The 22318-nt window shown below is 40.7% G+C and overlaps 1 pseudogene; it reads left to right on the plus strand.

Annotated features, from left to right (window-relative positions):
- LOC120041403 overlaps nt 1–22318 on the plus strand; it is a 173977-nt pseudogene that overhangs the window by 17191 nt on the left and 134468 nt on the right.

The raw sequence follows: 22318 nt of genomic DNA on the forward strand, positions 1-22318 counted from the left end.
GGGTCAGCCTGTCAGTGTACATTTATAATTGTTCACAACACCACAAAAATTGCAAAAAATTTCAAACCTGTTTTCACTGTCATTATGGGGTATTGTGTGTTGATTGATGAGGGGGGAAAAAACGATTTAATCCATTTTAGAATAAGGCTGTAAGGTGAAAGGTCAAGGGGTCTGAATACTGTATGTGCCAAGTTAAAATATTCCCAAGAGACATGTTCTAAACTCTGCTTCTGGCTCCTCAGCAACTTTGGCACAGAAGAGAAGAGGGGACTTCCGAGTGGACTTCTAGTCATACTCAGGAGGCGGGCACACCATGTACAAAGAATAATAATGCAATTTAACCAGTAATGGATGGTGATGAAAATAATGACATCACCAGTAGTCATGTTAAAGTTTTCAATGTTTATTGGTGGAGTTGATGTATTTGCATGTGGCTGTGCATTATATGATGCCTGAATAGGAAACATAGTCTGATCGTGACTACTGGTTTTCTTAATAAATTATTGATCAAAACCTTCTTTGGGGTTAATTCCAAATATCTACTTGCATTGCTTGGTAGTGTATTCGCATAGTATGATACATAAATAATAACATTTAAGTAAAATAAAACAAACGGTATTATCCTGAATTCAGACGTGAATAACATTTTTGTTATCACATCAACAAAACCTTTCAGAATGTACCTGTTTTCATTATAGAACGTTGGCTAGTAAGCTGCTGATCTGTCTGAACCAGTAGCCTTGTGTCGAACGGTCCCGTCGACTAGATTATACGTCACGCAAGAGACAACTTGAAAGAATCATCTGCTGACTAGTTTGGGTGACTCAGTTTGGGAAAATGTTAATTACATTGTTTATTCTTGCTAACAACTTAATACAAAGTATTTTCAAAATAACCAGATCTGTGTTTACTGCCCCACAGAAGGCATTTTGCCATGCTGTCATTGTAAATACGAATTTGTTTCCGAGGCTGCTGTTCATGCTGGGAATGTTGATTGGCAATTCAGTTTGGTAAACTAAGAAAACTATCATTTCTATAGTAGATTTTGATCACACAATATACATTGGACATACACAGAAGTAAATACCACACCTTTTCATTCCATGTCATTTATTTCACTACTTTCACAGGAAGTTCTGCTACACTGCCTACAGGAAGTTCTGCTACACTGCCTACAGGAAGTTATGCTACACTGCCTACAGGAAGTTATGCTACACTGCCTACAGGAAGTTATGCTACACTGCCCACAGGAAGTTATGCTACACTGCCTACAGGAAGTTATGCTACACTGCCCACAGGAAGTTATGCTACACTGCCCACAGGAAGTTCTGCTACACTGCCTACAGGAAGTTATGCTACACTGCCTACAGGAAGTTATGCTACACTGCCTACAGGAAGTTATGCTATACTGCCTACAGGAAGTTATGCTACACTGCCTACAGGAAGTTATGCTACACTGCCTACAGGAAGTTATGCTACACTGCCTACAGGAAGTTATGCTATCTTATATCTTCATTCCTACAGCCTTCATCACCGCCCCCGGAGTCTCTTCACTGTCTGATCTTCAGCCCCATGTTCACAGGAGAGCCCACCTGCACTCAGCTGGTCAGGTGCCTTAACAGGAAAAGGATATGACATCAGACAGGGAGAAAGGCAACGGCAGTGGTGCCCTGTATGTCCAAGGTGTCTCTGGGCCAGATGACTGTAAAATAACTTTGTGACCGCTGCTGAGGTAAAAAAAAAAGGCCATACAAATTTGCTTGATTGATTGTATAAATAGAAGTCCTACTACCAGTCAGGTAGGAAGTAGCAGTGAAGTCCTATTACCAGTCAGATAGGAAAAAGCAGTGAAGTCCTATTACCAGTCAGGTAGGAAGTAGCAGTAAAGTCCTACTACCAGTCAGGTAGGAAGTAGCAGTGAAGTCCTATTACCAGTAAGATAGGAAGTAGCAGTGAAGTCCTATTACCAGTCAGGTAGGAAGTAGCAGTGAAGTCCTATTACCAGTCAGGTAGGAAGTAGCAGTAAAGTCCTACTACCAGTCAGGTAGGAAGTAGCAGTGAAGTCCTATTACCAGTAAGATAGGAAGTAGCAGTGAAGTCCTATTACCAGTCAGGTAGGAAGTAGCAGTGAAGTCCTATTACCAGTCAGGTAGGAAGTAGCAGTGAAGTCCTATTACCAGTCAGGTAGGAAGTAGCAGTAAAGTCCTACTACCAGTCAGGTAGGAAGTAGCAGTGAAGTCCTATTACCAGTAAGATAGGAAGTAGCAGTGAAGTCCTATTACCAGTCAGGTAGGAAGTAGCAGTGAAGTCCTATTACCAGTCAGATAGGAAGTAGCAGTGAAGTCCTATTACCAGTCAGGTAGGAAGTATTAGTGAAGTCCTGTTACCAGTCAGGTAGGAAGTAGCAGTGAAGTCATATTACCAGTCAGATAGGAAGTAGCAGTGAAGTCATATTACCAGTCAGGTAGGAAGTAACAGTGTCAACACTGCCAAGTGGCTGGGATGTCCTCCACTGAGTCAACAGTCCTCTCCACCATAAACACCTCCACCACCGTCTGTTTTCAACACATTCATGTTTCTTATAAAAATAAGAAGTGATGCAGTCAGTCTCTCCTCAACTCTTAGCCAAGAGAGACTGGCATGCATAGTATTTATCAGCCCTCTGATTACAATTAAGAACAAAACGTGCCGCTCTGTTCTGGGTCAGCTGCAGCTTTACTAGGTCTTTCTTTGCAGCACTGGACCACACGACTGGACAATAATCAAGATTAGACAAAACTAGAGCCTGCAGAACTTGCTTTTTGGAGTGTGGTGTCAAAAAAGCAGAGCATCTCTTTATTGCGGCTAGACCTCTCCCCATCTTTACAACCACTGAATCTATATGTTTTGACCATGACAGTTTACAATCTAAGGTAATGCCAAGTAATTTAGTCTCCTCAACTTGTTCAACAGCCACACAATTCATTACCAGATTCAGCTGAGGTCTAGAACTTAAGGAATGATTTGTACCAAATACAATGCTCTTATAGTTTTAGAGATGTTCAGGACCAGTTTATTACTGGCCACCCATTCCAAAACAGACTGCAACTCTTTGTTAAGGGTTTCAGTGACTTCTTTAGCTGTGGTTCCTGATGTGTATATGGGTGAATCATCAGCATACATGGACACACATGCTTTGTATAATGCCAGTGGCAGGTCATTGGTAAAAAAAAGAAGTACATCACACTTTACATGTTTGACATTAGAGAAGCTTCCATTAAAAACCTGTTGAATTCAATTAGGTAGATAGCCCTGAATCCACGATATGGCAGAGGTTGAAAAGCCATAGCACAGACATTCTTAAACAACAGGTTATGGTCAATAATATCAAAGGCTGCACTGAAATCTGCACAATCATCAGTCATTTGTGTCAGTGCGTACATGTTGAGTGCCCTTCTCTATGAGCATGCTGAAAATCTGTTGTTACTTTTTCTACAGACAAATAGCATTGTATTTGGTCAAACACGATTTTTTCCAACAGTTTGCTTAGAGCTGGCAGCAAGATTATAGGTCTGCTGTTAGAACCAGTAAAGGCCGCTTTACCACTCTTGGGTAGCGTAATTACTTTGGCTTCCCTCCAGGCTTGAGGACAACGACTTTCCTCTAGGCTCAGATTAAAAATATGACAGATAGGAGTGGCTATAGAGTCAGCTACCATCCTCAGTAGCTTCCCATCTAAGTTGTCAATGCCAGGAGGTTTGTCATTATTGATCGATAACAATTTTTCCACCTCTCCCACACTAACTTTACAACGTTCAATACTTGCAATGCTTTTCTTTCATTATGTTTTTTTTACAAGTTTGTTTCCATCATTCTTTATATCATTGATCTTGGATTCATAATAAAGTTTATTATTTTTGTTGAGTTTGGTCACATCATTTCTCCATTTGCAGTACGTAAGCCAGCCAGATGTGCAGCCAGACTTATTAGCCACTCCTTTTGCCCCAACTCTTTCAAACATACAGTTTTTAAACTCCTCATCAATCCACGGAGCCTTAACAGTTCTAACAGTCAGTTTCTTAACAGGTACATGTTTATCAATAATTGGAAGAAGCAATTTCATATGGTTTTCAAGTGCAGTGTCTGGATGCTCCTCATTAATCAAATCAGACCAACAAATATTTATAACATCTTCCACATCAGAGTCACAGCAGAATCTTTGTTTAATAACCTCTTATACAATAGTTACACAGCGAAGTGGAGACGGTTTCAATTCCGGAGCATTGGGAGACGAGCACATATCTTTATAGTTTCCTGTTCCTGGGAGGAACTTTGTTCATACAAGGACGCAGGTGGAGCTGGTTTGCAACACAGGAAGATACTCCCAAGAACAGGAGATTATAATAAGTCAGTTTCACAAGGTTAGTCACATACTCAGTTATGTGGACATATACAATTACCATTTTCCATTACAGTCTGAACATTTTCATGTCATTAAATCATCAGTGGGCCAACAATGCAAATGTCAACAATGGAGCAAAAGAATCACATCCAAATACCACTCGATTATCTGTAGTTCTGGAGGAATGACACCCAGATAAACACACATAGTCAGAGTTTAAAAAAGGACCATTTAAACACATGGAATCTGATCTACTCTATATTCTCTATATATATATATACTCTGACATACTCCATATACAATTTGTTTTCTAATAAAAACATACAAATATATGTTTGAGTATACTGTGTACAATTCAATTTCATATGGTATAAACAAGTAAACACATTATTAGTCAACAATATAAGACAATGGGAGCACTGTGTATGTTCTCTGATGAATTTTAAGTCAATGTGATGTGAAATATCAATTTACATAGTAGGAGAAGTAATTATTCTCTCTTCTGTGTGGATTCTCTCATGACGTTTAAGTGACTGTGAAGAGTAATATGTTTTCCCACAGTCTGAGCTTTTGTAAGCCTAGGCAAACTCTTTGCACACTGGGAGCATGTAAGGCTTCTCCCCTGTGTTGTTTCTGGTCCCCTAACAGGTTAAAACCCTTTCCACATTGGGAGCAGTGGTGAGGCTTCACCCCGTGTGTATTTGTTCATGAGTTTTCAGGTGACATAAGTGGGAAAAACTCTTTCCACACAGGTAACAGAGGTACAGCTTCTCTCCTGTGTGTATTCTCTCATGTATTTTCAGAGTCCCAAACATTGCAAATCGCGTTCCACACTGGGAGCAGTGGTAAGGCTTCTCCCCTGTGTGTATTCTCTCATGTTTTTTTAGGTAGCTTTTCTGGTTAAAACGTTTTCCACACAGGGAGCAGTGGTAAGCCTTCTCCCCTGTGTGTATTTTCTCGTGCTGGTTCAGTTGTCCTTTCTGGTTAAAACTCTTGCCGCACTGGGAGCAGTGGTAAGGCTTCTCCCCTGTGTGTATTCTCTCGTGCTGTTTCAGCTCCCATAAGAGGTTAATACCCTTTCCACACTGGGAACAGTGGTAAGGCTTCTCCCCTGTGTGTAATCTCTCATGTCGTTTCAGGTACCCTAACAGGTTAAAACTCTTTCCACACTGGGAGCAGTGGTAAGGCTTCTCCCCTGTGTGTATTCTCTCATGTTGCTTCAGCTCCCATAAGTGGTTACAACCTTTTCCACAGTGGGAGCACTGGTGTCTTCTTGCTGGTTTGGACGTCCCTGGCTCTGGTTCCTCTGAGTCTGGTCTTTCTCCTGCCAAAGACAAGTGTGTTTTTTAAAAAAGAGACCCAAATGAAACCTCCACATGATAAAACAGCCTTGCTACGAGGGTAAATCCTAATCAGATCCCTCAATAACCTGATGCCAGTTTTAACAACCTTGGTGTGATTTTAAAACAAATGTTGTAGAGTTTCCTGGCAATTACTGATAATATGTTTACATTACTTATTTATTCATCCAAAACTAAACAGTTCTAGGACACTGAAGACAGACGTCGCTAGATTCCAATTGAGCAGGTGGTTCTAAATATATAACCTTCATAGCTGTATGATACAGAATGCGACCTACACACTTCCTTAAACATAAAATAAGTAAATAAGTAATTTTAAGTGGAAGTCCAAAACTTGTTTTTACATCGAAGACACAAAGCACATCAGTAACATCTCCCCGTTGTTGAAAGGGTTTGACACCTGCTGTTGAAATGGCCCAATTTGTTATTTAGACGTTCACAGATTTTCAACATTTTGACTATCGCTGATGTCATATTTTGGGTAAAGTAAAAAATAAGGTGAAATATTTTGGGTAGATGTTCCTAAAACTGATAGTAACTACAATAAACAAAAATATAAACGCAACATGTAAAGTGTTGGATGTTTAATGAGCTGAAATAAAAGATTGCAGAATTTTTTACATCCCAGTTAGTGAACATTTATTCTTTGCCAAGATAATCCATCCACCTGACAGGTGTGGCATATCAAGAAGCTGATTGAACAGTTTGATTATTATACAGGTGTACCTTGTGCTGGGGACAATAAAAGGCCACTCTAAAATGTGCAGTTTTGTCACACAACAATGCTACAGATGTCTTAGTGCAATTGGCATGCTGACTGCAGGAAGGTCCACAGGAGTTGTTGCCAGGGAATTTCATGTACAGTACCAGTCAAAAGTTTGGACTCACCTACTTATTCAAGGGTTTCTTCATTTTTACTATTTTCTACATTGTAGAATAATAGTGAAGACATCAAAACTATTAAAAAACACATATGGAGTCATGTAGTAACCACAAGTGTTAAACAAATAAACAAATATATTTTTATATCTATAATATATATAGATTCTTCAAAGTAGCCACCCTTTGCCTTGATGACAGCTTTGCACACTCTTGGCATTCTCTCAACCAGCTTCACCTGGAATGCTTTTCCAACAGTCTTGTAGGAGTTCCCACATAAGCTGAGAACTTGTTGGCTGTTCTAAAACTTTTGACCAGTAGTGTAGAATAATATATCTGTAGATCAGATGTTAATGAAGCAATACAGACAGATTTGAAGTGTCTTTTTTCTTTTGTTTTCCTGTTCTACAGTCTTGTAAAGATAGGGGGGGTTGACTGGGACAGGCATTGTAACATCCATAATGATTTGACTTTTTTTTTGTAAAACATGCACCTGACATCAGATCGTCTTTAAACTTTCTCTCTAAAGCTAACTTTCATCAAGGCCTTATATGGTCTATTGGTTTCTCTCTTTTCAGTGGCAGTAACCTTTTTCAGTGTTATGATATTCATAACATCCATATCCACCAGTCTATCTTCATGTCAACTAACAGAACTCTGCTGGTTGTACTGGTAACAGATACCAGTGGGCAGATCTATTGTATTTGTTCAAACTAAACTACAGCACTTACTTTGATGTGTCAAATCTGATCCTTTCTTCTCTTCTCCTCCTCTCACAGTTCCACTCAGCCCTGTTGTTTTCCTGCAGTCCACCAGCAGCACAGACAACCTCTTCATACCTAGCAGTAAGGCGCTACCGGGAGAGGAACAACACGGGGACTCCGGGAGGGAGGAAGGGCTAGCGTTGTCCTGGTAACCATAAAGAGGGGACACAGACACATATCATTATGGATGCTGATGCCACTGTTGTCATGAAGTGCTTTACGGAAACCCAGCCCAGACCCAGACGGAGCAAGCTGTATGCTAGACCAGACCAAGCTGTACCATCTGGTGTTCTGATCTGGAGAGACTGTTCTCTGCCTCGTCAGCAGGATGTTGTTGAGGCTCCCCAGAGGATCCACAATAGTCGTGTCTCTCTCCTGTGTTAATGAGAACATCAAACAGATGGTAAACTTATGCCCATTGTCGTGGAAATATTGAATCAAATATTTCTCAGATACCGGAGCATGTGAATTCAAATAGACTTCATTACAAAATTAACAAAGCCAAGCATTTCCATTGAAGAACTGACTCTCCCTTACATAACATCGTCACCCCACTTTTACATAAATGATTGATACCTTCTAGCCTTGGCCACCCTAGTCTTGCTGCCTTTCTTATTGGCTCAGACATTAGGGCATAGATTCTATTGGTGGCGTGACACACAGACATGAACACTCCTACTGTCTAATGGTTCCTATAACTGATTAGCTAATGTTCCTGTCCAAAGGTCTTCACAAGTTCAGGCTGATGTTGTCTATGTATGATTAACCCATGTGCATGTCCAGTAGCCTTCACAAGATCAGATATGGCCCAGACCAGTCTGTGTTGGTCTACCTTGCCTCATCCACACGGATTCTGCTTACGTTCTGTTTGTTACATGTCTAATGGTTAACTCCATGTTGATCCAGCTCCGTACATTCACATGGGCTCAGCCTTCATTCTGCTTACACATGGCTAATATTTTACCTTATATCGATTCTGCTTTCTCCTTCAAAGAAAACAGTATGGGTACTGAAAATCTCCAGACGACTGGAAATTCTCTAACACCATCTATTGCAATCACAGAGTCTTACAAGAGGCATGAATATGTCTAAAAAGAGCCTACAATGGCCACTTTCATCATGATTTTGTAAAATGTTGTTTGTGTTGTAAATGTGAAAGGGTCGCTCCACTAAATGGGTGCCTTTTGCGTCCCTTTGATATTTTAAGTATAAATGATGTTACCAATACTGAATTTTAAAAGCCTGTTACATCAGATGAGGGGAACTTTCATGTAGACCACATGGAGAATTCAATACATCTAATTGAAAAGTCCCAAAAATATATGTACCAATGGCAGATTGTCCCTTAAACAATTCCTACCTTACTGAACAACATATTCAAGTGTAGAACTTCAGTAGAATGCCCCTTTAAAAGACACATTAGTTCAACAACTGCATAGTTTGTGCCCCTGTTTTTAAGACAGTACTCACTGGTGGTAATCGGATCTTCAGTCTCCTCATTTTTCACTCCCCAAACGTCTTCCTCCTCTTTTACTGAGATAGCCTCCTCTTTCACTCCAAAAGGTTCCTCTTTCACTCCAAAAGGTTCCTCTTTCACTCCAAAAGGTTCTTCCTCTTCTTTCAATACATTCTCCTCTTTCAATGTGATAGCCTCCTCTTCCTCCAAAACACAAAGATTAATATACACAAGATTGGTCTAAAGAGCTTCAATGTCTCGGTTTTAAATTCGCTAGCAAACCACCACGTTGGTTAAATCAGTAGTCTGTTGTCGCTCTTCAATAAACTTTTTTTTCTTATTTTTTCGCTGTTGAAGAAACCTCCCGTCCCGTCCACTAGAATATACGTCACGCAAGAAGCATCACCTGAAAGACGCACATCCCCATCTGCTGACTGGAGTGGGTAACGCAGATTGTTTTATATATTTATTAGAAGTAATTTTAAAAACAACCAGATGTTATGTTTTCCCTTACTTCTTACAGCCAATACTTTCCTCCAGGGCTGACCTGCCCATTAGGTAGGATTAGGTGACAGATTGATGAGTATTCATTTTTTGTCATAGTTATTCTGAACCCACTGCCTGCAAGTTGACATTAAATTAGCCTCAGTGATTTGTATTTTCCTTAAACTTTCTGAAGAGGAAACAGCCCGGAAATCCCCCTGTCTGAGTGCATTTGTCTACCACTATGTTTAGCTGTTAGCGATGATGCTAATGACAACCATCTTCTGGTTGATAGAAAAGTTCTCACACAAACCTTGTCAATTAAATGTTAACTACAAAGTAGTCTATGCCTACCTGGCAGAATGATATCATGATTATTTGCATCAATCCAGTTGTGATTTGTTCAGCAAACTGTGCAATAACATGTGTGCTACAGAGACACCACTAACCAAGCAAGGCTCTTGCTGGTGCCTCTTGAATTAAAGGGTATCTACAAACAAAAATGAATTTTTTTTCAAAAGTGGTCTCCTGATGTAGTTTGAGTATTGTTGAGGACTTAGAACATCCAATGTTGATGTTTTTCTATTAACAGTGTATTTAAGAGAAAAAACAGAAAAACAGGGACAAATCAGAAACCTGGAAAAACGGAGAAAATGGAATTAGGTTAAAAACAAAAAAAAGGATTTGATAGAGATGTTATATATAGATAGAGATGTTATAGAGCCCTAAATAATGTAGAAATGTTCTCTTATTACTGGATTATCTAGGGATAGTGTAGAGTAACAGCTGTGTCCTGAAGTGACCTTTAACCTCCCTGCTCCTCAATACTTCTTCCACTGGATCAAAGCTTCAGCCAAGTAGGATACATGATAGTGGCAACACATGGAGCTGGGTTGGATATAGTCATGGTAGGATACATGACAGTGGCAACACATGGAGTAGGGTTGGATATAGTCATGGCAGGATACATGATAGTGGCAACACATGGAGTAGGGTTGGATATACATGATAGTGGTAACACATGGAGCTGGGTTTGATATAGTCATGGTAGGATACATGATAGTGGTAACATATTGAGTAGGGTTGGATATAGTCAGGGTAGGATACATGATAGTGGAAACACATGGAGTTGGGTTTGATATAGTCATGTTAAGCAAAATACTTTTCTCAACGTATTGTGCAGCTTTCTGTTGCAGGATCTTTTTATGGGGGGGTGCCCTTTGTTGTTTACACTTCACACACATGGTTATGGGCTTTAAAAAAGAAGACACCAGTACCATGTCAGATACAGTTTAAATGTATTCATATTTGAATTTACATCCCAATATGACACTTTAAATACATCATCAGAAGACTGAAATGTAACAAAATGCCTATTGTGTTTATTGAACTGTACACTGAGATGCTCAGTTGGTCAACATTCCCCTCCAGTGATTCCCCAACATCTTGTCAACATGTGCCACAAAAATGGAGCTGATATCTTATACCAGTCATTCTTTATAGACATGTATCCATAACAAGGCTTAGGCCTCCCATATAGTCTGCAAAAACCTCTCCAAAATGTCACATTTTTTAAATATCTTTATTTTCATGCATATAACTTAATCTTTTTTATTACCAAATTCTATCTTTCGTGTGGACAATATTTTTTTCATGTTTTCATGAGTGTTTGAGATTAGGTCCCTGAATGGTCAAAAACCTCTTCAAATAGAAGTACATTTATAACACAATATATCTTACAGGTAGGTCCTCTCTCACTCTCTCTCATCATGTCACAGCTGACAGGCTCCCAGAGGTAGGGTAGGTCCTCTCTCACTCTCTCTCATCATGTCACAGCTGACAGGCTCCCAGAGGAAGGGTAGGTCCTCTCTCACTCTCTCTCATCATGTCACAGCTGACAGGCTCCCAGAGGTAGGGTAGGTCCTCTCTAACTCTCTCATCATGTCACAGCTGACAGGCTCCCAGAGGTAGGGTAGGTCCTCTCTCACTCTCTCTCATCATGTCACAGCTGACAGGCTCCCAGAGGAAGGGTAGGTCCTCTCTCACTCTCTCTCATCATGTCACAGCTGACAGGCTCCCAGAGGTAGGGTAGGTCCTCTCTAACTCTCTCATCATGTCACAGCTGACAGGCTCCCAGAGGTAGGGTAGGTCCTCTCTCACTCTCTCTCATCATGTCACAGCTGTCAGGCTCCCAGAGGAAGGGCAATAAAAGGCCCCAGCTCTCTCAACTGCCCCTCCCCTCTCCCCTCTCCAACAGCCATCAACCCAGAACATCCTGAAGACAGAACATCTAAAAGATCATCTGGGAATCCTTTCTTTCTCATGGAGCTTTTCAAAAGTGAGGAGAATATTCAATGTGATGTTTGTACAGTGCCTTCGGAAAGTATTCAGACACCATGACTTTTTCCACATTTTATTAAGTTACAGCCTTATTTTAAATGGATTTAATTTTTTTTTTTTTACATATTCAGCAAACTACACACAATAGCCCATCATTTGGGGCGGCAGGTAGCCTATTGGTTAAAGCATTGGGCTAGTAACCATAAGGTTGATGGATCGAATCCCAGAGCTGACAAGGTAAAACTCTGTTGTTCTGACCCTGAACAAGGCACTGTTCAGTGGTAGGCCGTCATTGTAAATAAGAATTTGTTCTTAACTGACTTGCCTAGTTAAATATAAAACATTTAAATGACAAAGCAAAAACAGGTTTATAGAAACATTTATTAAAGATAAAAAATATACCTTCTTTACATAACAGTAAGTATTCAGACCCTTTATTATGAGACTGTCAGAGTAAAAACCAAGCCATGAGGTAGAAGGAATTGTCTGTAGAGCTCCGAGACAGGATTGGGTCGAGGCACAGATCTTGGGAAGGGTACCAACACATTTCTGCAGCATTGGAGGTCCCCAAGAACAGAGTGGCCTCCATCATTCTAAAATGGAAGAAGTTTGGAACCACCAAGACTCTTCCTAGAGCTTGCGGCACGGCCAAACTGAGCAGTCGGGGGAGATGGGCCTTGGTCAGGGAGGTGACCAAGAATCTGATGGTCACTCTGACAGAGCTCTAGAGTTCCTCTGTGGAAATGGGAGAAACTTCCAGAAGGACAACATCTCTCCACCTCTCCACCAATCAAGCCTTTATGGTAGAGTGGCCTGACGGAAGCCACTCCTCAGTCAAATGAACATGACAGCCCACTTGGAGTTTGCCAAAAGGCACCAAAAGGACTTTCAGACCATGAGAAACCAGATTCTCTCGTCTGATGAAACCAAGATTGAACTCTTTGGCCTGAATACCAAGCGTCACGTCTGGAGGAAACCTGTCACCATCCCTAGGGTGAAGCATGGTGGTGGCAGCGTCATGCTGTGGTGATGTTTTTCAGCGGCAGGGACTAGGAGACTAGTCAGGATCAAGGGAAAGATGAACTGAGCAAAGTACAGAGAGATCCTTGATGAAAACCTGCTCCAGAGCGCTCAGGACCTCAAACTGAGGGTGAAGGTTCACCTTCCAACAGGACAACAACCCTAAGCACACAGCCAAGACAATGCAGTAGTGGCTTCGAGTCAAGTCTCTGAATGTCCTTGAGTGGCCGAGCCAGAGCCTGGACTTGAACCCGATCTAACATCTCTGGAGAGACCTGAAAATAGCTGTGCAGCAACACTCCCCATCCAACCTGAAACCTGACAAAGCTTGAGAGAATCTGCAGAAAAGAATGGGAGAAACTCCCCAAATACAGGTGCCAAGCTTGTAGCATCATACCCAAGAAGACTCAATGCTGTAATCGCTGCCAAAGGTGCTTCGACAAAGTACTGAGTAAAGGGTCTGAATACTTATGTAAATGTTATTTTTCAGTTTTTTATTTTTTAATAAATTAGCAACAATTTCTAAAGACCTGTTTTTGTTTTGTCATTATGGGATATTGTGTGAAGATTGATGAGAGGGAAAAAATGATTTAATACACAATAGAATAAGGCTGTAACGTAACAAAATGTGGAAAAAGTCAAGGGGTCTGAATACTTTCTGAAGGCATTGTATATAGCCATGTTTTAAAGTATGAAAAGGCTTGTTCATTCACATGTCATGAATTCACTATGACATCATCATATTTGTATATATCCTAATTAAACAACTTTTGATGGAAACATGGTTATTATTTATTTAACAAGGTAAGTCAACTGAGAACACATTCTCATTTACAGCAACAACCTGGGGAATAGTTACAGGGGAGAGGAGGGAGAATGCATGAGCCAAATTGTAAACTGGGGATGATTAGGTGACCATGATGGTATGAGGGCCAGATTGGGAATTAATCGAGGACACCAGAGTTAACACCCCTACTCTTATGATAAGTGCAATGGGATCTTTAGTGACCACAGAGAGTCAAGACACCCGTTTAACGTCCCATCTGAAAGATGGCACCCTACACAAGGCAATGTCCTCAATCTGAATACTTTACAAAGGCACTGGAAGTGATTGAGGAGAGACCATAATTGCTATATTCTAATTAAAATTATTGACCCATAAGAGAACACATGACCAAAGCAAGGCGTAACCATTTAGAAATAAAACAATATTCTTAATGATAAACATGATCTAATAAACAAATGTTTGCATAACCAACCAGGACCAACCCTGTTTAGCTTCAGAAGCAAGCCAGCTGTGGGAAGAAGGGTGGTATGCTGCTGGCTCCAAAATCAAGCTATATACAGCCTAATTGTTTCCCCTCAGGAAGCTCTGGTAAACAGTTGATGTAGTACACTGCTGCCACCACCAGGCCTGGAGGGCATTTTGACTTTGTTGATAGCGAGTTGTGTTGCTAAAAACGTAGCAGCTAGCTAACTGGCTACTGATGAACCTATTGTGTGTATTGAACATTCATATTGGACTGTAGCAGCTAGCTAACTGGCTACCGATCAACCTATTGGGTGTATTGAACATTCATATTGGACTGTAGCAGCTAGCTAACTGGCTACCGATCAACCTATTGTGTGTATTGAACATTCATATTGGACTGTAGCAGCTAGCTAACTGGCTACTGATCAACCTATTGTGTGGATTGAACATTCATATTGGACTGTAGCAGCTAGCTAACTGGCTACTGATCAACCTATTGTGTGTATTGAACATTCATATTAGACTGTAGCAGCTAGCTAACGGGCTACTGATCAACCTATTGTGTGTATTGAACATTCATATTAGACTGTAGCAGCTAGCTAACTGGCTACTGATCAACCTATTGTGTGTATTGAACATTCATATTAAACTGTAGCAGCTAGCTATCTGGCTACTGATCAATCTATTCTGTGTATTGAACATTCATATTGGACTGTAGCAGCTAGCTAACTGGCTACTGATCAACCTATTGTGTGGGTTGAACATTCATATTGGACTGTAGCAGCTAGCTAACTGGCTACTGATCAACCTATTGTGTGTATTGAACATTCATAATAGACTGTAGCAGCTAGCTAACTGGCTACTGATCAACCTATTGTGTGTATTGAACATTCATATTGGACTGTAGCAGCTAGCTAACTGGCTACTGATCAACCTATTGTGTGGATTGAACATTCATATTGGACTGTAGCAGCTAGCTAACTGGCTACTGATCAACCTATTGTGTGTATTGAACATTCATATCGGACAGCCTTACCTATAGAGTAGCACCACCACCCATCAGCCCAATCTTTTCTTGACGTCAAAGCTCCAGTGTATTGTTGGTATAGGAGTTTATGATTAATGATTAATCCTATTTATTTAAAGCCCCACTAAGATGTCACCATACTATTCCTTTAAAGCCCCTCTGTCAGATATAAATCATCAGAGTGGGAAACCAACTGACATGGAAACAATGGAGCAAATGTATCACTATCAGAGGGGTGTATTATGACATCAGATAGAACTACTCAGACATTCCAAATATCACTTGACTATCAGAGGAGTGTATTATGACATCAGATAGAACTACTCAGACATTCCAAATATCACTTGATTATCAGAGGAGTGTATTATGACATCATATAGAACTACTCAGACATTCCAAATATCACTTGATTATCAGAGGGGTGTATTATGACATCAGATAGAACTACTCAGACATTCCAAATCAGGCTTCATCCATATAATGAAGGTGGATATTGATCCAACCATTTCAAAAGTAATGACCGGGCTGATGGAAACAGGATATGCCTTTACAATTTTATAAATGCCGACAGACAATTTGTTTGTTCGTTTTACATGGTGGGATCATTTTGTGTCAGTAAACATTTATGAGCGAGAAACGGTGGAAACTCCTTCATGCGCAAATATTTATATAATAACCATCATATCGACGTTAACTTGAAGTCATGTGATGATATGTTGTGTGGTCCTCCCTCTACGACTTGGGAACCCATGTAGTTTATTAGGCTACAGATGAAATAAGTTATGAACTTCACAGGGTGGTGAAACTGCATGTGATGAGCTTGATGCTCCTTTCCAATACATTTTGAGGGTCTTATTCTGGTGACATGATGATTGATGCTTGGTTGTCATTTGACAAATAAAATAATATCTCTCTCATCCATAATGATCTCATCAAGTAGGTAGCCTACCAGCACTGTATATGTGAGCTGTTGGCTACAGTGCACGGGACAAGAACACATTTTCTATTTTACACAAGTTTTTAAAACCATCAGTATAGTTGAAAATGTGATGGAAACCCATTTAACTTGTATTTTTCCATTCGGCACATGGGAATTCAACAGCAAAAGTATTTTTTTGTCTCGTAAAGCCTTTGATCAGCAATAAGTCTGTCTGATAGAAACATTTCTGGTGGGAAAATGCATATATTGTTTTGTACAAATTTGAGAATATTCACATGAAAATCTGTCGCAAATTGCACGGAAACTTAGCTACTAAGGTGGATATTGATCCAACACCTGCCACTTATTCAAACCAGCCCACTGGGCACAGATGTCAGTTCAACATCTAGTTTCTATTTACATTTCTTTGAGCCGTGAATTCAACATGAAATCAACACAAAATGTCACCTGTCATTGGATTTAGCATACAAGTTGGGTGAAAAATAAATAAAGATTCCTGATGTTGACGGCTTTTTACAAATCCAATCAGTTTTCTGCATTGATCAAACATCATCACATGGATTTGTTTTGTTGAAATGACGTGGAAACAACATTTATTCAACCAGTGGGAGGCTTGTAAATGACCCCAGGAAAGTAAAACAAAGAACTCTTCTTTGAGGCAATGATAAACAGCAATCTGTGGGAGAGTTGTGGTGGATATTATAAAATAAGGATCTGCTGGAGTCCAAGTCAAACCAAGATTCTTTATTTCTGAGCTCAGAGAGAATAACAGAGTTACACAGCGCAGTGTAGACAGTCTAATTCCTGAAGCATTGGGTGATGAGCACATATCTTTATAGTTTCCTGTTCCTGGGAGGGACTTTATTCATACAAGGACACAGGTGCAGCTGGTTTGCAACACAGGATGATACTCCCAGGAACAGGAGATTATAATAGGTCAGTTTCACAAGGTTAGTCACATACGCAGATATGTGGACACATACAATTAACATTTTCCATTACAGACTCTGTGAATATTTCATGTCATTAAATCATCAGTGGACCAACAATGCAAATGTAAACAATGGAACAAATGCATCACAACCAAATATCACTTGATTATCTGTAGTGCTGGAGGAATGACACACCCAGATAAACACAAAGAGTTTAAGAAATGACCATTTAAACACATGGAATCTGATATTATTCATACAAGGACGCAGGTGCAGCTGGTTTGCAACGCAGGATGATACTCCCAGGACCAGGAGATTATAATAGGTCAGTTTCACAAGGTTAGTCTGTGGTGGTTAATTTCTGTATTACCAAATGAGGAGAGACAAAGTTCACACACCAGTCAGTTAAATTACATCTTTAATAATAAGATCTTTGCAATGACAAACACAAACTCAGCAAGAAAAGAAACGTCCCTTTTTCTTCCACAGAAAATAAATGTACGGATCTTTTTCAGGACCCTGTCTTTCAAAGACTATTCGTAAAAATCCAAATACTTCACAGATCTTTGTTGTAATGGGTTTCAACACTGTTTCCCATGCTTGTTCAATGAACCATAAACAATTAATGAACATGCACCTGTGGAACGGTCGTTAAGCCACTAACATCTTATAGACGGTAGGCAATTAAGGTCACAGTTATGAAAACTTAGAACACTAAAGAGGCCTTTCTACTGACTGAAAAACACCAAAAGAAATATGCCCTGGGTCCCTGCTCATCTGCGTGAACATGCCTTAGGCATGCTGCAAGGAGGCATGAGGACTGCAGATGTGGCCAGGGAAATAAATTGCAATGTCCGTACTGTGAGCGCCTAAGACAGCGCTACAGGGAGACAGGACGGACAGCTGATCGTCTTCGCAGTGGCAGACCACGTGAAACAACACCTGCACCGGATCGGTACATCCGAACATCACACCTGCGGGACAGGTACAGGATGGCAACAACAATTGCCCGAGTTACGCCAGGAATGTACAATCCCTCTATCAGCGCTCAGACTGTCCGGAATAGGCTGAGAGAGGCTGGACTGAGGGCTTGTTGTAAGGCAGGTCCTCACCCGACATCACCGTCAACAATGTCGCCTATGGGCATAAACCCATTGTCACTGGACCAGACAGGACTGGCAAAAAGTGCTCTCACTGACGAGTCGCGGTTTTGTCTCACCAGGAGTGATGGTCGGATTCGCTTCATCGTCGAAGGGATGAGCGTTACACCGAGACCTGTACTCTGGAGCAGGATCGATTTGGTGGTGGAATGTCCATCATGGTCTGGGGCGGTGTGTCACAGCATCATCAGACTGAGCTTGTTGTCATTGCAGGCAATCTCAACGCTGTGCGTTACAGGGAAGACATCCTCCTCCCTCATGTGGTACCCTTCCTGCAGGCTCATCCTGACATGACCCTCCAGCAGGACAATGCCACCAGCCATACTGCTCCTTCTGTGCGTGATTTCCTGCAAGACAGGAATGTTAGTGTTCTGCCATGGCCAGCGAAGAGCCCGGATCTCAATCCCATTGCGCACGTCTGGGACCTGTTGGATCGGAGGGTGAGAGCTAGGGCCATTCCCCCCAGAAATGTCCAGGAACTTGCAGGTGCCTTGGTGGAAGAGTGGGGTAACATCTCACAGCAAGAACTGTCAAATCTGGTGAAGTCCATGAGGAGATGCACTGCAGTACTTAATGCAGCTGGTGGCCACACCAGATACTGAATTCTACTTTTGAATTTGACCCCCCCTTTGTTCAGGGACACATTTCTGTTAGTCACAAGTCTGTGGAACTTGTTCAGTTTGTCTCATTTGTTGAATCTTAGGTTCATACAAATATTTACACATGTTAAGTTTATTGAAAATAAACGCAGTTGACAGTGAGAGGACGTTTCTTTTTTTGCTGAGTTTACAATTACCATTTTCTATTACAGAGTCTGTGATCATTTTCATTTCATTAAATCATCAGTGGGCCAACAATGCAAATGTAAACAATGGAGCAAATGCAGAACATCCAAATATCACTTGATTATCTGTAGTGCTGGAGGAATGACACAGCCAGATAAACACACACAGTCAGAGTTTAAAAAAGGACCATTTAAACACATGGAATCTGATCTACTCTATATTCAAACAGACAGACTCCATATTCACATACAAATATATGTTTAAGACTACTTTGTACAATTCAATTTCATATGGTATAAACAAGTAAACACATTCTCAGTCAACAATATAAGACAATTGGAGCACTGTGTATGTTCTCTGATGAATTTTAAGTCAATGTGATGTGAAACATGAGTTTACACACGAGGAGAAGTAATTATTCTCCCGTGTGGATTCTCACATGACGTTTAAGTGACCGTGATGAGTAATATGTCTTCCCACAGTCTGAGCATTTGCAAGGGTTCTCCCCTGTGTGCAGTCTCATGTGTTCTTTCAGCTTTCCTGAATGGTTAAAACGCTTTCCGCAGTGGGAGCAGCGGTAAGGCTTTTCCCCTGTGTGTATTCGCTTATGAGCGTTCAGGTTTCCTGACTCTCTAAAACTCTTTCCACAATGGGAGCAGTGGTAAGGCTTCTCCCCTGTGTGTATTCGCTCATGAGATTTCATGTTTCCTAACTTGTTAAAACTCTTTCCACACTGGGCGCAATGGTGTGGCTTCGCTCCTGTGTGTATCCTCTCATGTCTTTTCAGGCTTCCTAATCTGGTAAACCTAGTTCCACACTGGGAGCAGTGGTAAGGCAACTCCCCTGTGTGTATTCGCTCATGAGCTTTCAGGCTTCCTAACTGGTTAAAACTCTTTCCACATTGGGAGCAGAGGTGTCGTCTTGCTGGTTTGGACATCTTTGGTTCCTCGAAGTTTGGTTTTCCTCCTGCCAAAGACAGTGTTTATTTAAAGAGAGACCTGAATGAAACCTCTTCATGATAATGCTGCCTTGTATGAGGTGTCATGACCGTACCGATTATCTCTCACCCCCAACTTAGGAGAGATCTAGGGGTATGAAGATGTGGGGGGTTTTTGACCCCTCACGCCCATTGTAAATCTTAGGCAACAGACAAAATTCTTTTGTCCTCTCACTATGGAGAACCGGCCTCAGAACATTAAACATGGAATAAATGGACTTTGGAACAATGGTTTCCGTCAGCCACAATGGTGGTAATGACGATAGATGGAATATGAAAATTAATGTCATTTTTGTTTTGTTATTAAAGGTTAAAGGACGAAGTCATTATGAAAACATTGTAACTTTAAGAGTTTTCCTAGTATATGCTTGATGTTTATACATTGTGCGTTGTGTGAAAAATGTTCAAATCAAAGAGAATGTTTTGGTAAAGATGAAATGTGAAGTTAGTTGTCTAAAATTGGATTTGAGAAAAATCTAGACCTTGCCTCATAACTTCGTAAGCCCAGAGAATTGCCTTAAAAGCGGTTACGCCCACGTCTGACCCGAGGGTATAAGACATGTGAGTTAAGAATTAACATATCAGGCTAAGTGACCCGAGCTGCAGCAAAGGTCTGAGTAGTCAACGAACCCAAAACACAACACGAGGTTGAAGACAAAGGAATCCTTTTCTACTCATGCTATGGATGAATAGCTGCGTCTAAGCGGGTGAATTCAAGCCGGACCACCCGGTCTCCACCCACCATCGAATCGTGGTATCTACACTGTTTTCATTCCTACGCTGTGAGCCCTGAGTTACAGGGCTGGCTGTCCTCAGAAGAACCCTTTCAGAACAAGGGTGAGGAATCAGACCACTAAGCAAAAAGGACACTGACATCGTGAGGACAACCAGAGAGTTGCACCAGAGAAGTGCGTCATTTCTTGAAGCCTAAAAGCCCACGCAGAGAGACCCACAGCGGAGACCTTCAACACGTAATTACATCATTATATTCTGACCCATAAGAGCGGCAGTTCGGGGCAAGGTTAGGGTTAAAATAAGCATAGCTGACAAATGCACCCAAATGTATATTTCTCTCGTGTACTTTCTCTTTTTCTCTCTTTTAAATCCCCATTTTGTGTAACACGCGTCAGAGTGTGTTGGCCCGTTGTACTAAGTTCTAATCAACAGCCTAGACTGTGTTTTTGTGTATGCGTACCTTTTATTATCATTTTAGCTTTCTAGTAAATAAATAATCAACTAAAATTGGTGTGGTTACAAACTCATTGGTGGGACTCGGGTTTGTGCAGATTCCCGGATTATGCGACGTTCAGAATGAGACTGTAGAGGAAATTGATTAATTAGCTTTGAGGTAATTTGTGAAATAGAAACTCAATAAAACTAATTTTCCCATGGTGCCCAGGTTAATGAGTTAATAATTGTCTGATTCATTTAATCACGCAATTATAAACCGTTAATCATTCGATGAGCAGCAGTCGTCACATTAACTAATACAACGTCACGACATATTGGCACCCCGTGGGAGGCATCAAAGATAAAACTATGGCTGCACTTTGGGTTAATTCCATACCAATTGTGTAGCAAGATACATATATACCATTAACTTCTCTTATCTACGGATACCGGATGCGGGTTTGAATTCGACAACATACGGTGATCGCCACAAATAGTCATATTAAACATTCCTGAAAATACAAGTGTCTCACATGCTTCAAAAGCCTAGAATCTTGCTAATCCAACTGCGTTGTCAGATTTAAAAAAGGATTTACTGCGAAAGAATACGATGTGATTATCTGAGCACAGAGCCCCATACCAAACTACTTTTTCAACCAACACAGGCGTAACAAAATCACAGATAGCAATGAAATAAATTGTTTACCTTTGAAGATCTTGCTCTGTTTGCAATCCCAAGGCTCATTGTTACACAATGAATGGTCTTTTGTTCGGTTAAATCCATTTTTATAGCCTAACACGAAACATTTTGTGAACGCTTATCTCGTTGAATTTCGTGTCATTCAATTTTCGACTAAACATTCGACGTAAATACACAGACTAAACCTGACTTTATCCAGTCATGTTTGGTTTCCTTGCAATCAACTGTTTGTTTGTAACACAACCAAACTTGATGGGTCATTTCGCGGGACGTGTTGACCCGAAAAAAACCGATTGGAAGACAACAAGTAATGACCTCATTGTGCACCAATTATATGACCGCTGTTTCGTTGATTGACTGTATTTTAACCCAATGACCACCGATCGTCTTGAAATCTAGCTGGGTAGATAGCCAATGAGCAGAGGTAAACGGCAATATCTAATGTTTGTGTTTTGGAAGACCAACCCATGTAGTAAACTCCGGCGTAAAGATCGTCATTCGCCATTGAAGTTTCATACTGGAAGTAGCCAAACTCATTACGCACAGCACTGTTTCGGTAACAAGCATCTTCAGATGTTTATATATCGAAAATCATGGCGAATAAATCAGGGAAAGCGAAATCTAAGACTAGATATATGAATGTAGACAGAATTATAGAGGAAATTAATCGT

This window comes from Salvelinus namaycush, unplaced genomic scaffold (genome assembly GCF_016432855.1).
Source record: "Salvelinus namaycush isolate Seneca unplaced genomic scaffold, SaNama_1.0 Scaffold46, whole genome shotgun sequence".
Classification (NCBI taxonomy): Eukaryota; Metazoa; Chordata; class Actinopteri; order Salmoniformes; family Salmonidae; genus Salvelinus; species Salvelinus namaycush.